Genomic DNA, 13,664 nt, shown 5'->3' on the forward strand with positions numbered 1-13,664 from the left:
CTCTGGGGCTCTCTCCCACCTCTTTGCCCCGCCTGACCTGTCCAGCTGCCAGGCCCTGAGATGAATTGTAGACAAAGAACAACTTCAGAGAACTTTAGCAGCTACAAGCCTTGACACAAACACCACAGCAGACTCAGGTGACTGGCAGGTGATGCAGAGCACAGTACTGGGCTGCAGCATTACCATGACAACAGACAGTTTCCTTAGTCTCCGGTGGTTAATGCATTAGACCAGAAGGGAAGATTAAAGGGAAGGAGAGAACACATGGCAAATTATACATAGTATGAGGTAAAGAAACTAAATGGAAGTCATGGCTGAGCTTGGGCAGTGGAGCCCCACAGAGACCCAAGAACCAAATCCTATTCACATTTGTCCCCAGAGCAAATCTTTTCAGGCTAGCTCCTTGCCCTCCAAGTACCCAGCCTTACAGAAATTAAGGGAGAACAAAGGTTGACTACAGTCCTTCCCCAGGTTTATCAAGCCCCTTAGCATGAAGCTGATATTTGCACTCTGACACAGGAAGCCAGGCAGTTCCCTGCCCCCAAAATGCTGCTTTTTACATCTTAGCAAAACCTAAAATTTCAAAATTAGGGATTCATTCCTTGAGATCTTAAGGTTTTTTCCAGTTTCCAAAGTCCCTTGTTAAAATGTTAAAGAGTCAACTACTCAAATTCTATCCCCAAATCTAGCCCTGGATTGCTGTATTACCTTGAGCAAATGGTTCTGGCACACTGTGCCTCAATTTTCTCCTCTGCAAATCTGGGATAATAATAGTTATCCTGCCTCTTTCATACTGACGATGTAAGGATAAAGAAGATCATATATGCAAAAAGGCAGTTTTACAACTCTAAAATATGCTGCAAATGCAATATGCCATTCTTAATGTTTTCATATTAAAATGCAAACATCCTTAGAAAGAATCATATGCTAAGGCAGTTATCAACTAATACCCTAAGGGAGACTATAGTTGACAACCAGCTGAGAATAAGGCCCTTAAAGAATGAGAAACAAGAGATTCCTAGGAAGCAAAGTAGGAGGAAAGGGAGAACAGCAATAAGGGGGAGGAAGGGAAAGGAGAGGGCATCAAACAGATATTATTGCTGCCGTATTTTTGCCAAAGTCTGGATTTGGACTGTTTTCACTATCTCCAGGAATTTCTAGAGAATATTCAAGTTTGCAAAATTCTTATTATATATTATCTTATTTAAATGTCACCTCAGCCCAATGGGGTAGATAGTAAAGGTAATTATCCACCCTTCTCAGAAGAGGAAGCTACATTCCATAGATTTACCAAGTCACATATCTTGTGCCAGAAGTGGAATTCGAACACAAGGTCATCCTTCCAACAAATTTAGATCCTTATTACCACACTCTAACCAGCACTTTTCTGCTGTTGATTATTCTCTAATTATCTTGCATTTTTTGTTATTTGCCTATTGTTTCCCACATTAGACTAATTCCTTGAGAACAGGAACTGTCTTTTACCTTTATTTGTATCTCTGGCACTTCGTACTGTGTTTGTCCCATAGTAAACTAATGTTTTGATTTAAATTTAGGTAAACTGAGGCACAGAGTTCCAAGCATGATAAATTTATTAGCAAAGAGAGAATTTGCCAATGAACTGAGTCTCAGGTACTTAGTTAATACTCTGAGAGCTGACAGATCATTTTTATAGACAAAAGGAGGATCCAAAAACTAGATAGCAGTATCATAGATAGGTAAAGCAATATGACTGATTACAAAGTCAAAAACATAGAGGGGGCAATATGATTGTCTAGAGATTTGGAATGCAAAGCTAATAACAGCTCTCCTTCCATCTTGTCACTATAGAAAACTCATTGATGGTGTCCAGCTGCAGGGCTGGTTAGTGTCACAATGATAACATACCAAACTTTTTTTTTTTTTTTCTGAGGCAATTGAGGTTAAGTGCCCAGGGTCACACAGCTAGGAAGTGTTAAGTGTCTGAGATCACATTTGAACTCAGGTCCTCCTGACTTCAGGGTTTGTGCTCTATCCACTGTACCACCTAGCTGCCCCCCAAACTTTTTTTTGAATTTAAATTTTTTAATTTTTTTCAGACTTTATTGAAGAATATCCAGTGTTGCAGAGATAACAGCACATTCCTTGGAATCCATCTATATCCCCAAGAATAATAGATTTCCTTAAAACAAGAATAGACCAGTGATTAGCAGGAAAACTGAGCTTTAAACTTAACAGAGAGACAATGAGTTATTTAGGGGAGTTAACACAAAACATTGGAGGCAATATAAAATGAAATTAATTACTTGAATAGAAACAATTTTTTCAATTTTCACTATTGATTGACATCACTCAATGCATTTCAAATTACATGTATTGGTTTAAACTGCTATTTATCTTTCTTTGACTATTATATTCTATCTTTTCAGTTAACTTTTCCTTTAAGTACTTAGATGCTATGTTATTTGGGGCACATATAGCATTGATATTGTCTTTTATCTATGGGATCTTTAAGCATAATGTAGTTTCCCTGTTTATTTTTCTTAACCATGTATATTTTGACTGTTGCTTTGTCTGATTTCATGCTTTCTGAGATTCAGTTAGGCATAATAGCTTCTGCTTCAATCCTCCATTTTTAACTTTGCATGAATTTTATGTTTTAAGTGTTTATTAAACCGAAAAAAAAACATATTGTGGGATTGTTCTTTCTAATCTTTTTTGGATTCTTTTTTCATTTTAAGGGTGAGCCCATTCCATTAACATTCACAATTATGGTTGCTAAATGGTGGGGGTTTTCCTTTTATCATTCTCTGTTATTATTATTATTCCTTCTTTTCTTCCTTCATACTGATTCTTTACAAATAAAAAGAATTTGGGGAAAGAAATAGAATGGAATCAACATTAATAACTTAAAAGTTGATATCGTATCCTATTCTCCTGTACATCCTGTTTTCATTCATCCCAAATCTAAGTCGATGGGCCTTTCCCTTTCTTTCCCTATTTTTTAATTACTTATTTATAATCAGAGTTCTTTAATTGAAATTTATTTTGCTTGTGATTATTTCTTCCCCAACTCTATACTCTCTTTTAATAAGTCCTTAATATCCCCTTGACTTACCTTGTCTGTCCTACTGATGGTTATAAAATATTTTGGCACTAAGTTCTCTCCGTCTTCAGAGAAGACAGGTCCATGAAATTCCAGCTTTCCCTATTCCAACATCCATGTTTGTATATTCTTCTTTTAACAGGCTCTAATTATGGAATATAGTAAGTTCTAATCTTCTTTCTTCCCTATATATTTTCCTCCTCTCCTCTCCTCCCTCCCTCCTCCTCCTCCCTCCCCTCCCTCCCTCCCTCCCTCCCTCCCTCTCCCTCCTCCTCTCCTCTCCTCTCCTCTCCTCTCCTCTCCTCTCCTCTCTCTTCTCCTTTTCTCTCCTCTTCTCTCTTCTCCTTTTCTCTCCTCTCCTCTCCTTTCCCTTTTTTTTTTTTTGCTGAGGCAATTGGGGTTAAGTGACTTGCCCAGGGTCACACAGCTAGGGAGTATTGTTTGATATGAACTCAGATCTTCATCCACTGTACCACCTAACTGCCCCTCCCCTCTCTTTTTTTTACTCTGTTAAAGAAAAAAACAAAAACAAACAAATAAACAAACAAAAAACCATAAAATCAAAACCACTCCCTGAAATCATCCTTCTTTTGGGGATTTTGAAAAGATAGTGATCTCTTCTCCTCTTCCAGTGTGTAAGCACCTGATCAATGCTTCATGATTGTACATAATTCTGACTGTCATACTTTAGTGTCTGATTTCTTTTTTTCCGATTGATTTAAGTTATGATATATTTTGACATTTTTTCAAGTTGATTCTTTTTAGGTTTTTGTCATTATTTGGGGGAAGACGTGCCTTCAGGGTCTAATTGTCCTAAGAAGTTTCTTTTTTTTTTTTTTTTTTATCACTTTGATATATGACTCAGAATTTTAATTTGTTTTTGAATTTCAGGAAGTCCAGCGATTCTTAAATTGTTTCTCATCCTTTCCATGTTTTCTAGATCAGTTCTTTTACAAGCAGATACTTTGTAGTCTTTATATTTGGCTTTGTTTTAATATTTCTTGCTGTCTTATTGAATCATCAAGTTCTATTCACTACATTCTTTGTGTATATGTGTGTGTCCACTAATTGCTAAGGTTTTCCAAATTCTGTTCTAAGCTGTGTTTTCTCAAGTTCAAAGTGATCTAACGTCATTCTTTATCTCTTGTTTAGTTGTTCCTTTATTCCTTCCATTCCTTCATTATATTCTAGTAGACAATGCATTCTTTTTTTTCGAGGATTATTCTTTAAATTATCATACAGCTGTTTTTTTCCCTCAGATTTTATTTTGGGCTTCTTTTAATTCTTACTATTTATTCTTTGTATTAGGAGCTTTTCCCTTATTAATTCATATCTTCACCAATAATTTCTAGAACTAAGTTTTCTGTGAGCTGCTACCCACTTCATGAATTCTCATATGATTTGGTTAGTCTCACTCAAATCCTTTCTCTTGTTGCAGTATCAGATTGAGAATACATTCTACCAAGGTTAGGTTTTGCTTCTATTGGAATTCATATATTGCTATCCTGTCTTTATTTTGGTTGAGGTGACTGAGCCTTAGAATTTTCACAATTTGACTGTAGTCTCTTGTTGGGAAATTTAGAGGGACCGGATCTGGTTTCCTTCCAGAGTTCTGGGCTAGTATCTGAAGTCTCAGAGCTGAGCCCAATCCCTACTCGCTGCTATCATATTCCTTGTTCTTAATACCAGTGGGTCAAATTGGCCTTAGTCCCTTGGATTGAATCCAATAGATAGATGAAATCTTCAGTCACATAGGCTTCAGGTCTGTCTTCCAGAGGACTGATTACAGACTTTTTCTTCCTTCACTTACCCCACCCCCACCACCTCAGTCATTTTTTTGTTCTTTAGTCATTTGTCCCAGAAATCTGGTGGTCATCTTTCTTCCCCTTTTTTCATTCAGTCTGGTCTCTCACAGAGCATACTGTAGTGCTTTTTTCCTTATTTTTTTCCCCTCCATCTTCAGGATCTTCTTACTTTGATCTAGGCAAGGCTGAATAAGGCCTGTCTGATAGTTTAGGCTCAGGACTGAAAGAAAATGAGTTAACAGAATGAAATTTGTTTACTAATAGCATAGGAAGGATATTCGACCAAGATACTGCATGTTTCAGTTGGGCAGACTTCCCTAATTTCTGCATTTGTATGGTGGTATGCTGGTCAGAAGTTTGGGTCAAACCTGAGGGAAGATTACTGACTCTTTCCTTGAATTTTATATGTAGTTGACCAAGAAGCTACTTCAATGGTATGTTGCTTAGGGAGACCAATTAGCCTCAAAAATAGATGCAAAATCTTCTAAGGAATAACTAGCTTAATTTACTTGGGGGTAGATACTGCTCTTATAACGTCCCACAGTGACAAGATCCTGAAGGTCTTGTAGAAGACCATTCACTACTTAAATCACTTTATCACCTTTATTGAGTAACCCTGACTTCAAAGATTAGAAAAGCCTGGACTGGGTAACTCCGGAGGAGGAAATTAATATAAATAGAAGAAAAAAAAATCAGAAAGACATTAAAAGATGGTAGATCACACACACAAAATAAGTAAAAATCAATATATCAGTTTGCTTTAAATGTACTTCTTTGTTACAAGGCAAGTTCCTTTTAGGGAGAAAAAATATTGGAAAGCTACAAATATAAAAATTAAATTGTCAATACAACATTTTTTTTAAAAAGGAGGGGCGAGGAGAAAGAGAGAAAGACAGTTAAATACCACATGTTAATAATCTGGTCCAGGTGGTTATTATTCAGTCGCATTCAACTCCGCATGCCCCCATGTGGGGTTTTCTTGGCAAAGATACTAGAGTTGTTTGCTATTTCCTTCTACAGCTCATTTTACAGATTAGGTAACTGAGGCAAACAGGATTAAGTGAATTGTCTGTAGTCACAATTAGTAACTATCTGAGGCCAGAATTGAACTCAGAAAGATTAATCATCCTGACTCCAGGCTCATCACTCTATCCACCATGATACCTGGTTGCCCCCAGTCCAGGTGATAGAGACCACAGTATATAGTGGCTATCTTGATGTAAAGGAGTAATGATAAGCAGAGTAGCACCAGTAATATCCGTGCCCTAGCATAGATGACAAGGTTAATATTCCTTAACTTGGGGCAGAGTCTTCAGGAGTAAAGTAGCTCAGAGGTCCCTCTTGCATACAGCCTATTCTAGTGCAAAGGCCAATAGTAAAACTCACACAGTACTCTCTGGCTGCACCACAGTTGTGCTTGTAAATCAATTTTACTCTCCAAATAAAAAATTATGCAAATTTAACAAATAACAGTTTATTACATTTATCATCTTCAGGGCATAGTTCTTAACTACCCAGAGCACATTCACATCTGTCTCTGTGTGCTAAATTCCTACAGATCATTTACTTTCTAATGCCCCTGGTTCAGTGGGGTCCTCTTGGAGGTATACAGCCAGAAGTACCCAATCCAAAGGAAGTGAGGGATCAGGGCATCTGATCACAGAGAGCTCCTATTGTTTCTATTATTATTCTTCAACTTCAAGCACAAAATCATTCTAATCCAAACCTGCTGACTATGCCAAATGTTCTAGACCAGGCCTGATTTAGGCTGGTCTGCTGTTTCAGGCTCAGTATTAGAATTGAAATGATGATTTTATAAATGAACTAATAGTTACTTATCAATAACATAGGAAAATATTCAACTAAGATATAGTTATCCCTTCCATATGGCAGGGGGCACAGTGCCCCCCAAATTTGGAAAATCTGTGTAAAAATTTTTGGCCCTTCCTTCAAACTAGAGAAAAAGTCTTAATTATTACAGTATTAAAAGAGAAAATTTGTTGATATTATATAATACTATGAATATGTTTTATGAATTTCTGAGTTTCTAAACCATTTCTGTTTTCTGATGACCTTCTTGTGTCAACTGTGGTTTCTACAAAACTCCCAAAAATTCCCATGTAATTTCTTATGTCAACCTCAAGCATATCAAAATTGAAATAGGGAACATTGAAATGTGGGAGGAATAACTGTGCATCATTGATTCAGGTGGTTGGAGCTCCTCTGCCCTCAACATCTGTTATGGCAAAGTGCCAATCAGAAGGGGGTGTCAAACCTGAGTCAAGTACACTGACTCCTCATGCATTTTTTTGGACTTAGGCAATAAGAAAACTATTTAAGTGTTATGAACCTTAGTCCTCCACTCAACAACTTATTATGTCTAGAGGACAACTTTAGCATCTTTTAAGAAATAACTAGCCTAGACTCTAAGACATTTTTGTGCTTAAGGGCCTTTTATATGGATAGCACTCTGCTAATCACTTTACAGATATTTCTTCCAGGATCCTAGATTTAAATGAGAGAAATAATAGATAGATACATAGATGTAGGTACAGGTATTTATTGTTTAGTCATTTTTCAAGACTCCTACTGGAATAGTTTGAGATTTCCTTCTCTAGCTCATTTCATAGATTAGGAAACTGAAGCAAATGGGGTTGAGTGACTTGTTCAGGGTCAGTAACTACCTAAGACTAGATTTGAACTCAGACAAATATCCAAAATAAATGTTAAGGTAATTTGGGGCTGAAGCTTTTAGCACAGAAGGAAGGTTCTTCCTCTGGGAGGATCAGGAAAAAACTTCATGTAGGAGGTGTTTGAGCTAAGCTAAAGGAAACTAGGAATTCTAAAAGGAAAAAGTGGGACAGAGAAAAATTCTCAAGAACCTTGAGCAAAAGGGAATGGTTACATGCCATCATCCCCACCCCCCATCTAATAACAAATCTGTTTTCAAAACCAACCACTTAGAGACTTTAACATAGAAAAAGAAGTTCTAGTTCTATAATTCAAATTCTCTTTCTCTCTGCCTCTCTGCTTCTGCCTGTTTCTGTATCTCTGTCTTTCTCTGTCTCTCTGCTTCTGTCTCTGTCTGCCTGTCTCTATCTTTTTGTCTCTCTGCTTCTGCCTGTTTCTGTAGCTCTGTCTTTCTCTGTCTCTCTGCTTCTGTCTCTGTCTGCCTGTCTCTATCTTTTTGTCTCTCTGCTTCTGCCTGTTTCTGTATCTGTCTTTCTCTGGTCTCTCTCTCTCCCCCCCCCCTTCTTACTTTCTCTGTCTCTGTATCTCTTTCTGTTTCTCTCTGTCTCTCTGTCTGTCTCTCACTGTCTCTGTCTCCAAACCTCTGTCTCTGCCTGTTTCTGTCTCTCTGTCTTTCCCTCTCTCTGATTCTGTCTCTGTCTCTGACTCTGTCTCTCTGTCTCTCTCTCTGCCTCTCTCTCTCTCTCTCTCTCTCTCTCTCTCTCTCTCTCTCTCTATATATATATATATATATATATATATATTTTTTTTTTTTTCTCTCTGTCTCTTTCTCACACACACAGAAAGAGAGAAATGGGAGGGGAAGAGAGAGAGCATGTTATAGAGAAGCCAAAGGAGAAAGGTGAACATGGCTCCCCCTCCCCAGACATCCAGTAATTTAATCCCTGATTTTGCCTGTTCAGAGTCTCCATCTTGGCCCTTAAGAAGCACTCAGTAGAAAGGACTCTAGAGCAGGAGTCAGGAAGCCTGGATTTTACTTCAGCCCTGCCAGTAACTAAATTGTGACCATAGAAAAGTCTCTTTGCTTCTCTGTACCTCATTTACTTACCTACTAATTGGGGAAAAGAATGTCTCCTCACAGGGAAGTTGCAGGGAACCAAATGAGAAAATTGTTAAGAAAACACTTTGGAAACCTTACAAATATAAGGTATTTTACTCCCTAGAAATTCACACCCTTTCTTGGCATGAATGTTTTATAACCTTATCTTCCTAGGCCAAAAACCTGCCAAGAGGTAGAGGGAAGCATGGTGGGCCCTCCATCAAGCCCTTTGCTCTCAGCGGGGCCTGGCAGATTGTTGGCACCCAGCATGTGGTCATGCGCATGAATAGACAGGGCAATAGCTAAACAGAGTGTTTTTTCCAAGTTCTCCATAAGGCATCCATGTCTCATTAAAAATAGAGCCACAAATATGCCATTGCCAGCTGGAATCGGGAGGCAAGGACTGGATAAATACCAGGCCAAAGGAAACTTAAATCCACCTGTGACTAATCCCTGCTTGCCCTCCTCCCCTTCCTGCCTCAGAGCTTCAGCAGGGCCCAGCCACAGACAGGCTCCTGGCCTACACCCCCTGGTCCATTTTATTCTTCCAGAAAGCTCTGGGTGAGTTAGTTCTTACAGGGCCCTGCAGGGTAGCTTCCTTTTCCTTCGGAGGGATATCCTGGGAATCAGGATCAGCTTTGCACCCATGCTTCCTTACTCTCCTGTTATAGCCAGAGACATTCCCTGGCCCAAAGTTTTATCTCCATGCTGAGAGGTTCATTCTCATATTCAACAAATAGTTATTAAGTAAGTAAGTACTAAGAACGGAGGTGAGAAAAATAAAAGCAAGACAATACCTGATCTCAGATAACTTAGATTATTTGGGGTTCGGGACATTATGTACACAGATGTCCACACAAACTAGAATTTTTTTTGTTTGGGGGACTAATGTGAAAGGAACCTTTGGAAGCCCCTGAAATCAAACTAAACTTATCCATAAATCAAACCCTGAAAGGACCCAATTCTTCTGCAAGACAAAAGACATATACAAACTAAGGATTTTATAATTAGTCACCATTTATGTGCCAGGTACAGCGTGTCTCAAAAAGCAACAGCTTGGACTAGTTGGAGAGAAAAGTGGGGGTTGGGATAGCCATCGTATACTGCAAAAGCTTTGTGGTGGGTCCTGTGACAGGAGACTGAATAAGGCAAGTGGGCAGAGCTAGCCCACGCTTAGTGGGACAAAGAATTCTGAATGAGCTTATTCAAGAGTCAAGGGGGAGAGAATAAACATTTATTAAGTTCTTTCTATATATCCGGCATTGTGCTAAGTGCATTTATAAATATCATCTCATCTGACAATTCCAAGAGGCAGGTGCTATTATTACTCCCATTTTAGAGCTGAGGAAACTGAGGCAAATAGAGGTTAAGTGACTTTTCCAGGAACACACCATTATCATCTAAGGTCTGATGTGAAGCAAGGCCCCAGTGTTCTATAATTCCATACCATGTAAGCCTTGCAAGTCTGTTTCTTTAAGAATTAAAGAAACTTCAGAAGGAGTTTCTTCCCACCCCTTATAACTGATAGGGCCCAGTGTATGCTGATATGTATTTTTTTCTTTGCTATGGTTTAAATCATTCCTTTATTCTGACTTTACCTTCTTTGCACATAAAAATGTATAGTTGCACCAGCCCTGAAGTCAGGAGGACCTGAGTTCAAATTTGGCCTCAAATACTTAACATGTCCTGGCTATGTGACCCTGGGCAAGTCACTTTACCCCAATTGCTTCAGCAAAAAATAAATAAATAAATAAAAAAAAGTATGGCCATGTTTCCAAGTTCTCCATAAGGCAAGTTGTACATGCTTGTTATATATGATTGTACATTGATACAATATGGAGGCGAAAGGTTATGGGTAATGTGAGTAGATAACTAAAATTTACAAAGGAATAAAAAAATAGTTCAAGGTAGTCAATTATTTCCTAGTGACCAGATCTCTGGTATAGTCTAGGAACTGAGAACTTATTTTTTTTTTTAATAATAATTTGATAAACTTCCCAAAGGACAATTTTAAACTGAACCTGGGATTTGCTTGGTTTTTTTTGGGGGGGGGCTTGCTCTAGAGATAAAACAATCATTCATTGTAAATAACAAGGGACAAATTGCTTTTAATATGGATACCACTGATACCCCCTAAAACCCTCTCCTGAGCTGTCTTCACCCCTACCTTGTTAGGTACTAGCATCAGATCCTCTGGATTCGATAATCCCTCAAAGATGACTTTCAGATCTATTTACCCAGCTCCAACCTCTTTCCTGATTTACAAGCTCACATTTCCAGCTGCCTATTGGACATCTCTAACTGGATGGCCCTTAGAAATCTTAAATTCAATAAAACAGAATTTCCCCTTTTCTAATTCTTCAAACACTCCCTTCTTCCTAACTTTCCTATTACTGTCAAGGACAATACCATTCTCTGAGTCACCCAGGCTCACAACCTACACGTCAGCTTTGACTTCTTTCCCTCCCTTGCCTCCAGTTTCCAATCTATTGCAATGTCCAGTCAATTCTGACTTCATGACATCCCTCATATACATCGTCCCTTCTCTGCTTTGACCCTGACACCATCCTGGTGCAGACCCTCAGGCCCAGACCATTACAAAATGTTGCTGGTTGGTTTCCCTACCTCTGTTCTTTCCCCGCTCTCAGGGGGAAATCTTCTGTCCAACTGACAAGGTGATCTTTCTAAAGAGCAAGTCTGATTACGTCGTCCCTCCTTGTTCCCTTTCTCCTGATGCAGTGGCACTGCCTTACTGCTAGAATCAAAATTAAAATCCTTTATTAGAATTAATTAGGATTAGGCTATTAGAACCTTCATAACCTGACCCCTTCCCCCCTTTCCCATCTTCTTGTAATTTATTTCCCTCCACACACTCTACAATCCAGTGACATAAATCTGATGCTACTTCTTGCTCTATGACACTCTTCCTCCCAAATCTGTCTTTTCACTACCTATCCCTCATTTCTGGAATGTTCTCCCTCTGTTACTATGACCTAACTTCTAACCTGAAGGGAAGGGAAGGGAAAAGGGAAGAGGGAAGGGAAGGGGAGGGGAGGAGAAGGGAAGGGAAGGGAAAAGGAAGAGGGAAGGAAAGGGAAGAGAAGGGAAGAGAGAAGGAAAGGGGAGGAGGAGGGAAGGAAAGGGGAAAGGGAAGGGAAAAGGAAAGGGAAGAGAAGGGAATAGGAAAGGGAAGGGAAAGGAAGAGGGAAAGATAGGAAGGGAAAAGGGAAAGAGAAGAGGGAAGGAAAGGGAAGAGGGAAGGAAAGGGAAAGAAAGGGAAAGGGAAAGGGAAATGGAAGGAAAGGGAAAAGGGAAGGGAAGGGAAGGGAAGGGAAGAGGGAAAGATAAGGAAGGGAAAAGGGAAAGAGAAGAGGGAAGGAAAGGGAAGAGGGAAGGAAAGGGAGGGGAGGGAGGAAGGGAAGGGAAAGGATGGAAAGAGAAGTAAAAAAGGTTCAAATACTGGCCAACCACCCATTGTGTCACCTGCTGGTGACATTAACAACTGGGAACATCAGGAAAATCCTTGTGTGGGAGGTGATAGTTGAGATGAGTCTTGAAAGAAGCTAGGGATTTAAAGAGAGAAGGCTAAGGATGGAGAACATGCCAGGTGTAAGGTGCACCAAGGAGGTGGAATATCACACAAAGAAAACAGAAAGTAGTTAGTTTGACTAGAACAAAGAGTTCATGAGGGGAAGAATGTGAAATCAGAACTCATTCCCCGAGATTGATTACTGAGACAGGATCTTACTTTATAATTCTTCTGCTCTTGATTCTTTAAGTTGATTCTTTAGGTTGAATTGCTTGGCTGTACAGATTGTAGACCCAGTATATCTCTCTCTGAATTTTGGCACTTATTCTCCTCACACCCTGTAACATCTGTTTGGATTTCTGACCTATATAGGCTACTCTGCCCTGTTATAACTGTCCTTCTTACTCCTACTTGTATACCTGGATTTCTCATGGCCAGCTTGACTTCTATGTCCTTTTTTGGTGTATTCTTGGATCCATTCCTGCCTGAATGAATGAAAAAATATTTATTAAGTATTTACCATATGCCAAGCATTGCACCAACTGCTGAGAATACAAATAGGAAATTGAGATAGTCCCTGATCCCAAAAAGCTCCTATTCTTGTTGAGGAGAAAAATATAGAATCAAGGAAATGAAAAGGCCCCATGATGCTTGGGGCACATCAGCATATTAGGCATAAATTCTCTGGGAGGTCTGAAATACATAGAAACAAGAGGAATGGTGACGTCCTGTAGGCTGGGGGATATACCAGCAAGGCAGATAGAAAAGTCTAGTGACTTTCTTTCTTATAAGGAGGATTTCATTTCATGGCTTCCTTTTCAGTTAACTGCTATGATCAGCCACATCTTCTCTTGGAGGCCTGAAATGGTCTGAGCTACTATCTATAGGAAGAAAGGAGTGGAGCAGTTGCTCTGGGTTTTCTCCCCAAAGGGTGAAGATGGAGAATGAAGGTAGGGAGGGAGAGGAAATGGAAAAGTAGAATTGGTAGAAGGTTAGAAGGGGAAAGCTCCCAATAACCTTTTCTCCTACTTTGTGGACCTTCTGGTACTTGGGTATTACAGACGTCCATTTTGGTTTGATCACCAGTATCTGTGTGCCCTATATGGTAGGTAAAATCTGAAATAACTTAGGAAACAAATGTTCAAGATTCCAAGCATATAGATTTATTGAACAATGCCTGACAATTGCCTAACAAATCAAGATCAGATCTTAAGCAGAGACTTGGTACTGGACTCTGAATACAGGGGGAGAAGTATTTTTATGCTCTAAAAACAATTAATTAAAAGAAAATAATTAACAAGTATACAAAATTAGGTAATCTGATTTTTAACTGGAGGAAAGATTAGGAACTTTCTAAGTTGAGAGAATAAAAACAATTAGGTGCAATTCCTTGAAATACGAAAAGGAGGTCTCTCATTCCCCTTAGATGTCTATTCAATCAAAGGTTCATGGAAA

At 39.0% G+C, this 13,664-nt stretch overlaps 1 long non-coding RNA gene across 2 annotated transcripts in view; it reads right to left on the reverse strand.

Annotated features, from left to right (window-relative positions):
- LOC116419282 overlaps positions 1-13,664 on the reverse strand; it is a 61,934-nt gene that overhangs the window by 22,880 nt on the left and 25,390 nt on the right. For both annotated transcript variants that reach the window (XR_004229552.1, XR_004229549.1), the window contains 2 exons: positions 12,629-12,694; positions 11,306-11,435 (listed from right to left, as the gene is read on the reverse strand). This is a non-coding gene — a long non-coding RNA (uncharacterized LOC116419282). The remainder of the gene's footprint in view (positions 1-11,305; positions 11,436-12,628; positions 12,695-13,664) is intronic.

This window comes from Sarcophilus harrisii, chromosome 1, assembly GCF_902635505.1.
Source record: "Sarcophilus harrisii chromosome 1, mSarHar1.11, whole genome shotgun sequence".
NCBI classification, from domain to species: Eukaryota; Metazoa; Chordata; class Mammalia; order Dasyuromorphia; family Dasyuridae; genus Sarcophilus; species Sarcophilus harrisii.